This window comes from Canis lupus, chromosome 10, assembly GCF_048164855.1.
Source record: "Canis lupus baileyi chromosome 10, mCanLup2.hap1, whole genome shotgun sequence".
In the NCBI taxonomy this organism is placed as follows: domain Eukaryota; kingdom Metazoa; phylum Chordata; class Mammalia; order Carnivora; family Canidae; genus Canis; species Canis lupus.
In genome coordinates this window covers 45895850-45909775 of record NC_132847.1, presented here as the reverse complement: position 1 = coordinate 45909775, position 13926 = coordinate 45895850, and the positions used below count along the sequence as shown (strand labels likewise).

The 13926-nt window shown below is 35.0% G+C and overlaps 1 long non-coding RNA gene across 9 annotated transcripts in view; it reads left to right on the top strand.

Moving 5' to 3' along the window:
• The window catches only part of LOC140641542 (uncharacterized), a 292971-nt gene that overhangs the window by 261206 nt on the left and 17839 nt on the right, over positions 1–13926 (top strand). The window contains exon 7 of one of the 9 annotated variants that reach the window (XR_012038096.1): positions 9694–9742. The exons of the other annotated variants lie outside the window; for them this stretch is intronic. This is a non-coding gene — a long non-coding RNA (uncharacterized lncRNA). The remainder of the gene's footprint in view (positions 1–9693; positions 9743–13926) is intronic. 9 annotated transcript variants of the gene reach the window in all.

Genomic DNA, 13926 nt, shown 5'->3' with positions numbered 1-13926 from the left:
CTCTCTCTCTCTCTGTGACTATCATAAATAAATAAAAATTAAAAAAAAAAAAAGAGTATTGGTAAAGCTGTGGAAATATTAGAGTTCTGCATACTGCTAGTAGAAATGTAAAAGGCTATTCAGTAGGTATGAGATCTTGGGAGGTTATTTAACCTCTCTGTGGTTTGATCTTATCATGTGCAAAATGGGGCTAGAAAAGAGTGCTCACAAATCTGTTAAGAATATATATGTGTAGCCACTTTTATGTGAATATAAAAGCACATATATATATAATATATATATATACACATAGTATTTCCAAAGTGATTACCATGTACCAGATAATGCTGTGTGTGTGTATATTTATATTTAAACTATTTTATGCATAAATGCATATATACACAAACACACAGAACATTGCCTGGCATATAACAATCACTTTGGAAGTATTGTCTTTTAATGTTACTACTATAAAAAAAAAGGTGCTTTTTTTCTACATCTTGACCCAAACTAGATCAAGTTTTTTAACTTAAAAATTAAAAAAATAATATGCTAACACATGGAAAATAAGATTTTATTTATTCATGAGAGACACAGAGAGGCAGAGACACAGGCAGAGGGAGAAGCAGGTTCCCCGCAGGGAGCCCAATGGAACTCCATTGCTGTATCAGGGATCACGACGGGAGCAGAAGGAGGACGCCAACTGCTGAGCCACCCAGGCGTCCCAGGGAGTAACTTTGTATCTATATTGGCTATCTATAGTTCTATAAATTATTTACTTTTATTCTTACCTGTTTTTGTTTTTGTTGTATTATTTACATATTGTTATGTAAGAGTTTTTAAATATATACTTGACCTTAAACCTTTTTGTGCCATACATATTGCAGCAAGTTTCTTCTGTTACATATATTATCTTTTAAATTTACTTACAATTTTTGTAGTCATACAGAAGTTTTCAGTTTTTATAAAACAAACCTGTCATCTTTTCCTCCTGTGGTTCTGAAAGATGTGACTTGCCTGGGAAGGTCTTCCATAATCTCATATAAAGATACATTGTATTTTCTTATAATGCTTTTTGTTTCTTTTATTATTAAAATAATAACTTTTTAATCCACATGGAACTTAATTTTATGTATGTAATAAATTTGGAATGTAACCATTTTTCCTTCAAATGGTTAGTAAGTTGTTGTCAATCTGTTTACTGAATTTCAGTTTTCCTTATTGATATGAATACACACACACACACACACACACACACACACATTTCTGGACTTGCTTGTCTTCCATGAAGCCATTTGTCTATTCTTAATATCATACTGTTCTAATTTTAGTGATTTTTGTTATGTTTTATAGAAAAAGCCTCCCATCTCATTTCTTCTTTAGATATTTGAAGTTTTTTTTTATTGGAACTACACTATTTTTGTTCACTTTAAATACAAGGACTTTTGTAACAAAGCACCTGAACTCCAGTTTCATAATCTTAGGGTGTTGTTATTATTGTTATTGTTCTTGATGATTGTAGAAGGTTAGGAGCCAGTATGGTAAGGGAAAGATTACATACTCCTACACACACATTCATATATACATACACATGCATGCATATACACATACATATATACATATACATAGAGACATGTATATACACGTAAACACATACATATACACACATGCATACATATACATGTACACACACACTATTTTGGTACTATTGGAAGGTAATTAACTGACTGGTCTTATGAAACAATAAAGTATATTTCCTGAACACATTACTAATCAGGCACTCTAAATACGTTATTTCATTTAATCCTCCTGACAGTGCTATGAACATTTCTACTTCTGTATTCTGGAAGAGAAAATGGGTACTTACAAGTTAAGTAATTTACCCCAAATCTCAGAGCTCACAAACACTAGACTCCTGGATTCAAACTCAAAACTGTGAGTCCAGAGTTTTTTAATGTGATTATTGTCTACTTTTCATTTTGTTGTTGTTGTTGTTGTTGTTCACCTCTGATCCCACTACCCCTTTGCTATGCCTATTTTCTAAGACACATGAGTTTTATATTATAAGCCAGGCTAAAATTGGCATTGCTGGGCAAGTTTATACATGAAATGTGTGGCTATTCTCTTAATTTCATAGTTCAGGCATACTCATTTGCTTGCTTTTCACTTTATAATGCTTTAGAGATACTGTATTTCTTTTTTTTAACGAATGGAAGGTTTGTGGCAACCCTCCACGGAGAAAGACTATTGGTGCCATTTTTCCAATAGCATTTGCTTCCTTTGTCACATTTTGGCAATTGTCACAATATTTCAAACTTTTTCATTATTATTATATTTGTTATGGTGATCTATGAGCAGTGATTACTTCTCACTGAAAGCTCAGATGATGGTTAGCATTTTTTAGCAATAAAGTGTTTTTTAATTAAGGTATGTGCATTGCTTTTTAGAAAGAATACTATTACACTCTTAATATAGAGTATAGTAATATGATTATATATAGTCATATATATAATAATATTGATATATATGATTATATAATCATATAATAACTTATTTGCATTGGGAAATAAAAAAATTCGTTTGCTCACTGTATTGCAATATTTGCTTTATTGCAGTGGTGTGGTTTAAACCTGTCTCCAAACTTTACCTGTATAAGTTAATTTATAGGGCAGAAGTTGGCCCTATAAGGACTAGACCGTATTTTACTTAAAGGACCAGATAGTAAAGAACTGGTAATAAATATTTTAGACTTCAGGCCACAGGGTAGTATTGAAACAGGCTTCGATCATATATAAATACGCATGACTATGTTCCAATAAAACTTTATTTACCAAAGGAATTGACAGGAGTTATCTGTAGACCCGTCATATAAAGGATCTACAGTGACTTGTGGGGTTGCTTACCTTTCTTCTGTGATTTCCAGTTTTGTTCAACAAACAGTTCGGTCCAATCAGCATTTATTGAACTTCTACTATGTGCCTTGCTGAACTTAGAATGGATATGAAGAAAATGCAATCTCTGCTCTCAAGGAGCTCAAAATCATTTTCTTTTCCTCTTTTTTCCACCTTAAGCTTGTTGCTCACATTCTTTTCCTTTGTAATTTGGATGCAAGGCTTTTGTTTAGTTGCATTAGTTTTTTTTAATTAGTAATGAAGAAACATATCATGTTTCTAAGATAATAGTTATAGCTTTTATTTATTTGTATATAGTGCCTTTTATACAACATTTCAAATATTGCATTATCATGGAACATAAATGTATTTTAAATGAAGAAAATAACATTTTAATGAAGACAAAATAATTAACTGCTGAGATTACTTACCTTTGCTCTAGTTTTAATCTTGTGAATGATGATAAAAAAAGACAGAATTCTTTCTATGCACGAATTCATCTACAATTCCACCTGGTGGTTTGCTATTATCAAAGTCTTTTAAAAAGTCTTAGTTAATACATATGTATGATCTCTCCAAGGACAATTTGATTTATCCTCCAGCCAGTTCCTATTGCATATGTAACTTCAATAAGCATCAGAGGATAATGAGGTGGTGTGGTCCAGTGTGTAGAGCAATTACTGGGCTTTATCAGGTTTCTAATCCTTTCTGAGGTTCCAGGAAAACTCTTCTTGGGTCCCTGGGCATGGGTGACAGTCTGTGCCACCTTCAAAGTAATCTAGAGGTTGGAATTCCACTGTGGTTCTCAACTATTAGCAAAAGCCTGGCTCAAAGCCTTAGTTGAATTCCAAAGGTAGTCTACTCAAATAGTCCTCAAAGGTCTTTGTTTTTAATGTGTCTCTCAAACTATTTCCGCAAGCAGAGACAAATAAAATGACATGCATTCTCATTTAGTATTTCCATATTTGCTTTGCTTTTATGTTTATCTTTTGATAAAACAAAAAAACAACAAAAATATATTTTCCAAGAAGTGTACCTCTTACAGGATTCACAACAAAATACATCATCCAAATTATCTTCAGTCTCATAAATGACAGGGCTTTTGCCATGCGACAGGAAGTTTGTATGTCAAGGTGAATAATCTGCATTACTTTCGTCCATCCATGTAAAAGAGGCTTTTGAGAGGGGGATTGGTAAAATTGCTCTGCACTTGATTTTCCAAGCTTGCAATATTTAAATTGCCCAAATAGAAGAAAATTAAAGAAAATGGTTGGAAAAGAAAGACAGTGGAGTCAGTATTTTTTGGATACCTTCTATGATGCAGGCACTGTAAAAATTTGGATTCTGTGAACAGAGAGATCTAAATTCAAATCTTGGCTTCAACACTAACTAGCTACATGTTTTATGTAATTTCTTACTTCTCTGACCCTCAGTGCTATCATCCATAAAATGGGAATAATAATAATACTCACTGTCTTATAGAGAAGATGCATGGACTGTCTTTAAAACACACCTCATTCAGACTAAGGGTTAAATTCTTATAATCTGTTAGCATTAGCTATTGCTTTTCAGTTAATTTTGTTGTTAATAAAAGTCATCATAAACATACATATTCTTCATTCTACACATATTGATAATTAATACTATTTGCTGAGAATCTGTGCAATAGTTTTCTTGCTACAATCGTTCCTGTCCTATAGAATTTTAAAGTCTAGTGAGAGATATAGACAAATATGATATAGTAAACCTGCAAAAATGTCAATATATGAGTTTATACAGGTATTTATTTATTATACAGGGTTTTAAACCTAGTACACAGGAATCATGTTTAATGTAGAAGTAGATAGGAGTTAGGAGAGAGTTGAAAAGAGTGGTGACACCTAAATTGAGAATAAAGTAAAAAGTATGTAGGTGATGGAGTAAGGGAAGAAGTATCTTATAGGCAAAAGGAACTTTATATGTTCAGTAAACTTTGCTTATTCTGGAAACGCAAGTATTTCAGCTTGACCAAGTTGTAGAGTAGGAGGAAGGGACTGACACCAGTTGTATCCAGAGGGGATGAGGAAGCAGAGAGAAAAACATCAAGGTTCTACACTCAGGACTATTGAATTTGATACTTATCCTGATAGTAGTGGGGGTTTCAATCAAGGGAGTTAATCCACTATAAGGCAGGCATTATACCCATGTTACAGGTGACATAACTGAAGTTTGGAGATGATATATATTACAAAATTAAGGTTCTGTTCCAGCACTCAAATGGTAATTAAGTTCCCTGTTCTCTGTTTTGAGATAATTTGGGAATTGCAGAATGTAGTTGCAAACTAGAATTGTATTTTTATTTTACAAATGTATATGCCCAGAAGAGTAGATGAACCTAAAAGAATTATGATGAGGTCCTCTCCTGTCCTAACATCCTGCCTAGTCATTCTGCCTGTCTTAGCCTAGCAATGGTGCAGGTAAAATTAAAGGCTCAAATACCCTTGTGATACAACTCACTCACCCCAGCCCAAGAGTTACTGTTATGAAGAGCCGTTTGCGAGATTTTGGCATACTAACTCCACATTCTTAGAATATATTCTGAGAAAAAAATATATTCTGAGGATGTTTTGTTTTTCTTTCATTTTGAGGAAGATAAAAAATGTAAAAATGTCTTAGATTTAATTAAAGTTTCTAATGAATAGAAAAAGAATCTGATCAACCAAACTATATACAATGGTTCTTCCTGACTTTATGGATAGGAAAGAAAAATAAATAATTCATGGAGGAAAACGATTTAGTGGCTACCATCTTTTTGGTTCTGTACTACGTATGTTGATTCTCTAATTTAAACCTACCATTCACTTTACCATTTAAAAAGTGTTTACCAAAAAGTAAAAGAAAAAGCACACTCTTGTAGGAGTACCTCCTGGTGTGGCTTAGCAGACCAGAGAGACGGTATCTCAGCCTTCTGACAGGAAAATGGAGAAAGGAAGGTTGATTGATGGAGGTTTGCTGGTACACAGAAGAGTAGTGCAGCTGTCCTTTAACTCACATTATAGAATTGGGTGACTGCAAAATGATCTAGCTTCATTGGCATCAACATCAAGGATAATTCAACAAAGAATGGCTTTGGTACTTAGACATTTAGGCATTAATTTTCATCCATAAATACAGCATATTACCCCTCTACCATATGGAAGATGAAATGAAAAGTGTTAGGGCATCGTACCCTCAAGTGTATACTCATGGGGATCCTAAGAGAGTATATAAGAATACAAAAACCCATTTATGGTAACTTGGGGGATTTTATTGTTCATGTTTTCTCAAACTCACCTTCATATTACACTTATGGAGATTATAGAAATCTTATTGTGTTGAGGTGTCATTTTACAGGCTATGTCTTTGGTGACTTTTAAAATTTCTTTGTTTTTGATGTTCTGCAGTTCTAATCTGATATGTCTACATGTATTTATTTGCATTTATTCCACTTGGAATTTGCTATGGTAGTTGAGTCTGGAATTTCAGATCTGTTTCATCAGTTACAGAAAATTATTGGCTGCTATCTTTTCTCTAAGCTTTCCATTCTTTAATTCAAATTAGATATATGTTAGCCTCCTTATTCTTCCTTCATGTCTCTTTCATATTTTCCACCTCCTTGTTCCTCCAAAATACAGTTTTTGAACAACCTCTGTGTATACTGCAATCAGAATTTATCTTTTTAATTCTAATATAAATTCATTCAATTTTAATTGCATTTATATTTTATCCCTAAAATATCTAATTTTCCCCACATCAGCCAGATTTTCATTTTTAATATTTTATTCCTTTTGCCAATTTTGGTACCTTATGCTTACCCATACACCTTAAATACATGTTATGCCATATCTGATGGTTATTTTATCTGGATTTCTGTGAAATTTAGTTGTGTGCTTTATTTTTCTCCTGACTCTACTTGGGATGGCTTGTTTCCTCATGTGTTTGTTATATTGTGAGTTCATATCTGCTAAAGATTTATCTGTGGGATAAATGAGGCCTGAAATAAGGATAGGGTTTCCCCTAATCATTTGTTTCTTCCAGCTGCCTCCAAGATACTGCCAGCCAACAACTAATCCATGTTACTTTTTAATGTTGAGATTTCCAGAAATATCTAAGCCAAACCTGCATGAGAGAAGTCCTCAAATATAAAATTATGGGGGTATACTTTACTATTTTAAGCAGATTGTAGCTAAGATAGATACGTTTTCTTGTCAACAAACCCTTTCCCTCCTGAACATTTCCTGGTCTACATTTGAAGGCATAGCTGCTTAGTTCCCACCCTTTTGAAGCAAGCTCTTTGCTCACACATCAGTTTACTTGGGCTCAAGGTCATTTCTACTGTTTAGGGTACAGCCATTAAAACCTAAAATTCTTGGTTACTGAGATTGACAAGCTCCCCTAGGGCATCCATGGCTTTAACATCAGCTTGCCATTCTGATTGCTATCTCTCTTTTGAATTCTGGCCTCTGGAGACTATCTTTACTTTCTAGTGAGTTCAATTATGCATTTAGAAGGGTATTTGTTGTATTTTATCTAGCATTTCTAGGTGCTTTGCATTGGGAAGATTTTAAGAATTTAGTTCCAAAACACTGCCAGAACCAAACCGGGTAGAGCTAGCATTTCTCTTCTTAATATTTCAGTTGATACAATTTTCACAGATCAGAGGAGCCACGGCAAAAATTTTGGGCGTCAGCGAGACTTGTTTTTTCACAATTACCTAGTTAACCAAAATTAACCAAGCATGGTGAAATAAAGTCTAAAGGCAAAAAGTTGAGAATTTAAATTTTTTAGCCTTAACGTAATTATTTCCTTAGAAAGAATAGGGGAGGGGGAGCACCTGGGTGACCCAGTCAGTTAAGCATCTGCCTTCAGTCTAAGTCTTTATTCCAGGGTCCTGGGATGGAGCCCTGTGGCCTCTCTGCTCAGCAGGAAGCCTGTCCTCCACCCCCCTCTCTCTCCCACTCCCACTCCCCTGCTTGTGCTCCCTAGCTCTCTTACTCTCAAATAAATAAAAATCTTTAAGAAAAAAAAAAAAAGAATGGGGAAGGATTTCTGCTTGTCTGCACACCTTATCACATTCTATTTTAATTTGTAGATTAATGTTTATTAATACTGGAAATATTGATGGGTAGTTTTGCATATGTAGAGAGGAAGGGAAGAGGAAGACAGGAAAACATGGCAGGGTATCAATGCATTAGAAGTTAGGGTTCTCACTCAGTGCCTCCTTTCAGTCATCGCTCACTAGCTGGAGTAGGAGTGCTGAGAATATAGCAGATTCAGCATGTTTTCCCTTAAGTCAGAATACTAAACATTTTGGTAGTGACATAATATAAATAAACAACAAATGAAATGTTTTAAAATGAACATGAAGATTGATAGCTAATGTAAATATGGGTTTTCATGTGGTTTAGTCAATAAACTAATAGTACATCCACAGCTACCTTACTTTTCACACTGATACCAAGCACAGTGCAAGTACAAGAAAGTCCAAGTAGACTGGACTATTCTTTGGAATTTCCCCTTCATCACAGCGAATACCTACAATTACATTATACAATTCACTGAGTCTATCCTTTGGTTCACCATTATAGGTCATACGGCTAGAAGTCAGGACTCCCTCTTTTCTTAGTTGACATACAACAAGGTAGAGATTCATTTAGGCAAATAGTAAATTTGGCTGACTCAAATTATATGAATCCCTATCAATGTGATTATAGGATACTCAAGGTTTTCTTTTTCTGCATCTAGATAAGATCAGTAAGATCAGCTTTGCCAATCTGGAATTGGCCTGGTATTGCACAGTTGGAGGAGGGACATTTACATTTGCAATATTTGCACAATTGTCTTTTGATAGCCCTATCTGGACAAAAAGATAAGGTGATGTTTCTTATTCACACTTTGGTCACTACAGGAAAATCATTTTATGTGTCCCAGAATTTTTCCTCCCATTATTACCCCCAAAGCATCTGCCCCTTTCTTGCATCTGTCTCTTTTCTTTCTCTTCCTTCCTTCTTCTTCTTCTTCGTTTTTGTTGTTGTTGTTGTTGTTTCCTGCTCAAGTCAGCCTGGACTGAATGCTTGTTCAGATGTTGTTAAACTCAAGCTTGCACACTGAAGACCAAAAGACTCCACCACCTCCACCTGAATGCTGATTATATGCTATCAGGATGGGGTGCTGCAGCCGAAGCATGAAGCAATTGCAGCCCAGAATCTCAGCAGCATGGCTGGCGCCGTGATGCTATTATAGCTCTTGCCCTCTTACTGCTGATTCTCCATAGCCTGGTCATGCTCACAAGCAAATCTTTGTTGCCCCTTCTGCCTTGTTCTGGGACTCAGGTGCCTCTTCTGAAATACAGGGATCCTTATATCGCTCTGATCTGACATGTTTAAAGGGCAGTCCTTTGCCAGTGCCTTATAGAGAGACACTGCGCAGCTGCTGCCACTGCTTTTAATTTAGTATTTGTACAATGTAATGCTGTTACTTTTTTTCCTGCAGTAATTATCAGGGCACAATAAGATTACTGTTCAATATCCAGCAGAGAAGCAAGAGAGGATCTTTCTTTCAATGTTATTATAGCTACTGTTGTCTCTTACCTTCATTAGAGTGGGATTCTATAAATGCATCTTTTCTTCTACTTTCATGTGTATGGTCATTATTCCCAGAGCACTCCCATGGTGCTAGTGAGCATTGGTCAAAAGCAAAGTCTCATTTCTGCCACATTTTGAAATAAAAATGTATGTCCTCACTGTTCTCCTGATGAGTACCTTCATGAAGATACCTTTCCTTAGACATTATCTTTTTTCTTCAGAGATACTCTCACTACAAAAGAGAAGATGGACCTTTTCCCCTTCCTTAAGGTAATCAGTACAACATAATGAACTTGTACCAATACCTTAATAAAAGTTAAAATAATGGTTTCCTTATATTTTTACTCAGAATATTAATAATTGCATTATAGTTTCATAAGAGACCACTTACAATTCTCAAAACAAAAACAAAAACAAAAACAAAACAAAAAAAAAAACAGAAGAAATCTGCCCAAAGTGACTTGTAGACAGAACCACTTGGCATAGATGTGGCTGACTATGTTTGAATAGCACATTCTCTGGGAAAGAAAAGAGAAAGACAGCAAAAACAGGAGGGGAAAAAAGAGACTTTAGCCTTACTAAATTTCTGTGGGAGGAAGCTGTTACAGCAGCTCTCCTGCTGTTTATCCATTCATTTTACCAGAGAGAAAGAACAGAGCAGGTGATTTGGTCTAATCTCACCAACTGGACCTCTGGGTAAATAAATGGATACCATTTGCTATGAAGACGGCTTCTTATCTGCAGAATGCCCTTAGCGGGATGCTCATGGTTAAGGAATTACTTATAGTAAACAAGCTTCTAATCTATGAGTCATGGTTCCCTTGAGAATATCACTTACACTGTATAATTCTCGGGTATAAAATAGAAATTTTTCATAACTTAAATGTTCCCTGCTGTAGGAGAAATCTCACAAAACCTTAGTAGAACTCAGCTATTGTTCTGTGCCAGAAAGCATGTGCCAATATAGAAAGGAAGGGCCTGGGGAGCCATCCTCAAAATCCCCAGAACTCTCTCTGCTTTGTCTGTTCCTTTTGTTTGCCCATATCCTTGAATTCATTACTGAAGTTTATATTTGGTAAGATCTCTGGTTAACATGAACCTGGTTGGACAATGTGGATATTCCTTGTGTATGCAAGCTAGGCTATATCAAAATGTTAGAGTGACACTGTTTCCTTTTATATATTTGTATGCCCTGCTGTAATCTTTTATTATTCCTAACTTATACCATGCTACATGATCTGGAATTCAGGATAATTTGGCCATACATAAAAGAAATCAAACTTTGGAATTCTTATTTAAATTGACATTCACCTATGTGATGTTATTATTTTTTAATGACTAAAAGAAAATATAGCATTAACCTTGGTTTAAAAAAAGACAGTAGAATGTATAAATATCTTGGGCAAAAATATTTTGAGTTAATTTGAAATGCTGTTCCAGTAGAACACAGAATATGCTAATACATGATGTAGAGTAGCTCAAAAACTTATTTTGGCACTTAGTTTTGATTAAGCTTCATGTGATGATTCTGAGAAAACATTTAATTAAAGGTGAGAAAGCTAGAGGAATGGAAACAGCCTTCCATTAGTCAGACCCTTCACTGTGTGACTTCAAAAAGTGTTCATTCCGATTTCCATTCCGGGCATGGGTTCAAGATCTATGTAAATTTGGTTAAAAAGAAGAAATGAGCAGTACTTAAAAACAAGACTTTGGAGTTGAGCATCCTTGGATTCAAATCCCAACTCTGGAGCTTATTAATTGGGCCCCTTTTGGAAAACAATTATTAAACTCTCTTTATGGAATTTTCTACTTTGTAAAGTTGGAGAGGATAAAACCACCTTCTTAAAAAGAGGATTGAGTGAGATAATACAGGAAAATAATTTCCATTGGGCCTCTAAATTAATTTTAAAATTAAGGGCAAGAGAACATGTTTGATCTTAACTCACTGAAAACCTTTATAGTAACTGGATGGACACTTCTAACAACAAAAACAATGACAAAAGCCTATTGCTGGGTTGAATATAACCATTCATCTTCCCCCATCATCACCTCTTGGTCTCAGCATAGGATGTTTTCTCATTGCAGCACTCTTTCTAAGGTTAGATAAAACTTGCAATTGGGATGATATAATTTTCTAAAAGATTTTATTTTTATTTATTTGAGAGAGAAATAGAGCACAAGCAGGGGGAGGGGCAGTTGGAGAGGGAGAAAAAGACTCCTCACTAAGCAAGGAGCCTGATGTGGGGTTTGATTGTAGGGCTCTGGGATTTCAACCTGAGCTGAAGGCAGATGAGACACCTAACCAAATGAGACTCCCAGGTACCCCCCGATGATGTCATTGACCTACCTGTGCAGTGAGAGTGCTGGCAGTATCATTGGTTAACACTGTGTAGGTCAGGCATAACTCTAGGTTATGATATGAAAGGAGCTCCTTAGAGTTAGCCACTGCATAATCTGTAGAACATTTATGGTAGCCTTGTTGCTAGTTCCCAAACCTAGTTTCCAAGGGAAGCCAAGACACCGAGTCACTTCTAAAGACATTTTCATAACAAACAGGACTTCAGCACTACAGTGCCCCCCTATGAAGATGTCTTCTAGCACTTTTCCCCTCTATTCCTATCACTAGACAGACAATAGATCTAGTCCTTTCTAGCCAGCAAGGTTATACACCAGAAGCTTGAAAGTGGTATAATTCACTTATTTTCTCCCCTAGACACACTCATTAGATCTGGGGATCTATTTTTATTGGCTCCAATAATTGAGGATGCAAAGTTTTGTCAAACTAGAACTAAAACAGTTTTGTTTTCAATGTCTATTAATTAGGTTGTTACTTTTGCCTTCTTATAGTTCTTAGGGTTAGTGAACAAACTTGGTATTTATTCTTGTTTACTTATATTTCGAGGTAAAATTATCACAAATGAAACTTTTAGAAACCTTATAGTTCCTGACATGTAGAATGTGCTATCATTCTATTATTAGTATTAGGATGATCAATGGTATAAAACAGAAATTAGACACACTAGGACAATGCTAAATGATTTGAGTAAGAAAGGATCTTGAGAGATTTCTGAGGAAATTAGGTGTTCTTCTGGGAGTTTGCTGGGGGTCACTGGGGGTATGGGGTGGAGGGAGTTTAAGTACCTTGAGCCAGGTTTGAATATTAGTATTCAGTAGGCATCCTCATCCTGAGTCTTGAAGGAAACCTGATAGCAAGCACATATCGGAAATATTTAAAAGAAAACTTAGCAGAATTCTAAAGTCTCTGAATACAAAGCTGGATGAATAAAAATACTTGGACTCCACTCGTCCATATTAATTCTTCTAATAACTTGTGAATTATAAGTGTAATGGGACAAGAAATGTTTTCTGATGCTATAAATTAATTATAAAAATATATGATTGATATGAATAGAAACTGTCCTAATTAGGTGATTATGAGAATTGCATGAAGGATAATGCATGACAAGTGTACCATTCTAAAGTTATATGTCTGTTGAGGGATTTAAGTAATTCACACTTGTTATTTATAAGATATTAAAGAGCCCCAAGGTAGGAATACAGCTGTACATTCATGAATTTCCCCTGAATTATCTTCTATAGTATATTTCATGGAATTTCTAGCTGATTAATATGTATTATGTTGAAGTTAGTAGTGATTTGAATACTACATGATGAATTTTTCCAGATGCTATGACCTACAAATAGGGATAACTCTTTCAAATCCTATTTAAAGGCTAACATGCAAAGAATACAAGCACTTTTTAGTAAACATCCCAAGCCATTTTCCACTATGTAATGTTTGCCTGAATGCATAATTACATTAGCTAGTTATCCATCATAAGTGCTTTTTTTCAAAATGAAGTATAGATTAGATAGTAGATAAATGAATATATGATTTATTCTTACATAGCACATTGATTTCAATGAAATCATAATGTTATAAATATAACATTAAAGCACAATGAATAAAATAATGTTACATTTCAGAAAATCTGGGGAATCTCAGTTGAAAACCATGTTATATTTTATAGAGTTTTAGGTTGTAGAGAATCTTAAATTACTAAAATCTTTATTATGGTGCTTAGTGTGAAATGCTCATGAAAGTCTAATGTTTCTAAAGTATAATCAGATTATTTTTTAGCTCAGAAAAGAGAAGAGAAGAAAAAAAAAAGAAAAGAGAAGAGTGAGGAATGTCAGCTCACACTAGGGGCTCCACATATTATTACTTTTGTTCACCAAAGAAGCGAGTTGGAGCAAGATTTCAGGATTAGCCCAAAGATGATGTGTGAATAGTATACAGGACTAGAGATCAGAGCATCTGTACACTAACCCTCCTTGTGCTGCTGCTGAAGAGGGAGAGTTCTCTTCTGTGAAAGAAGGGATCATGGCAAAACTTAGTAGCCTGATTCATCAGTCTAACCCTAGATGGTCTGATGAGTGCAAGACAATGGAGG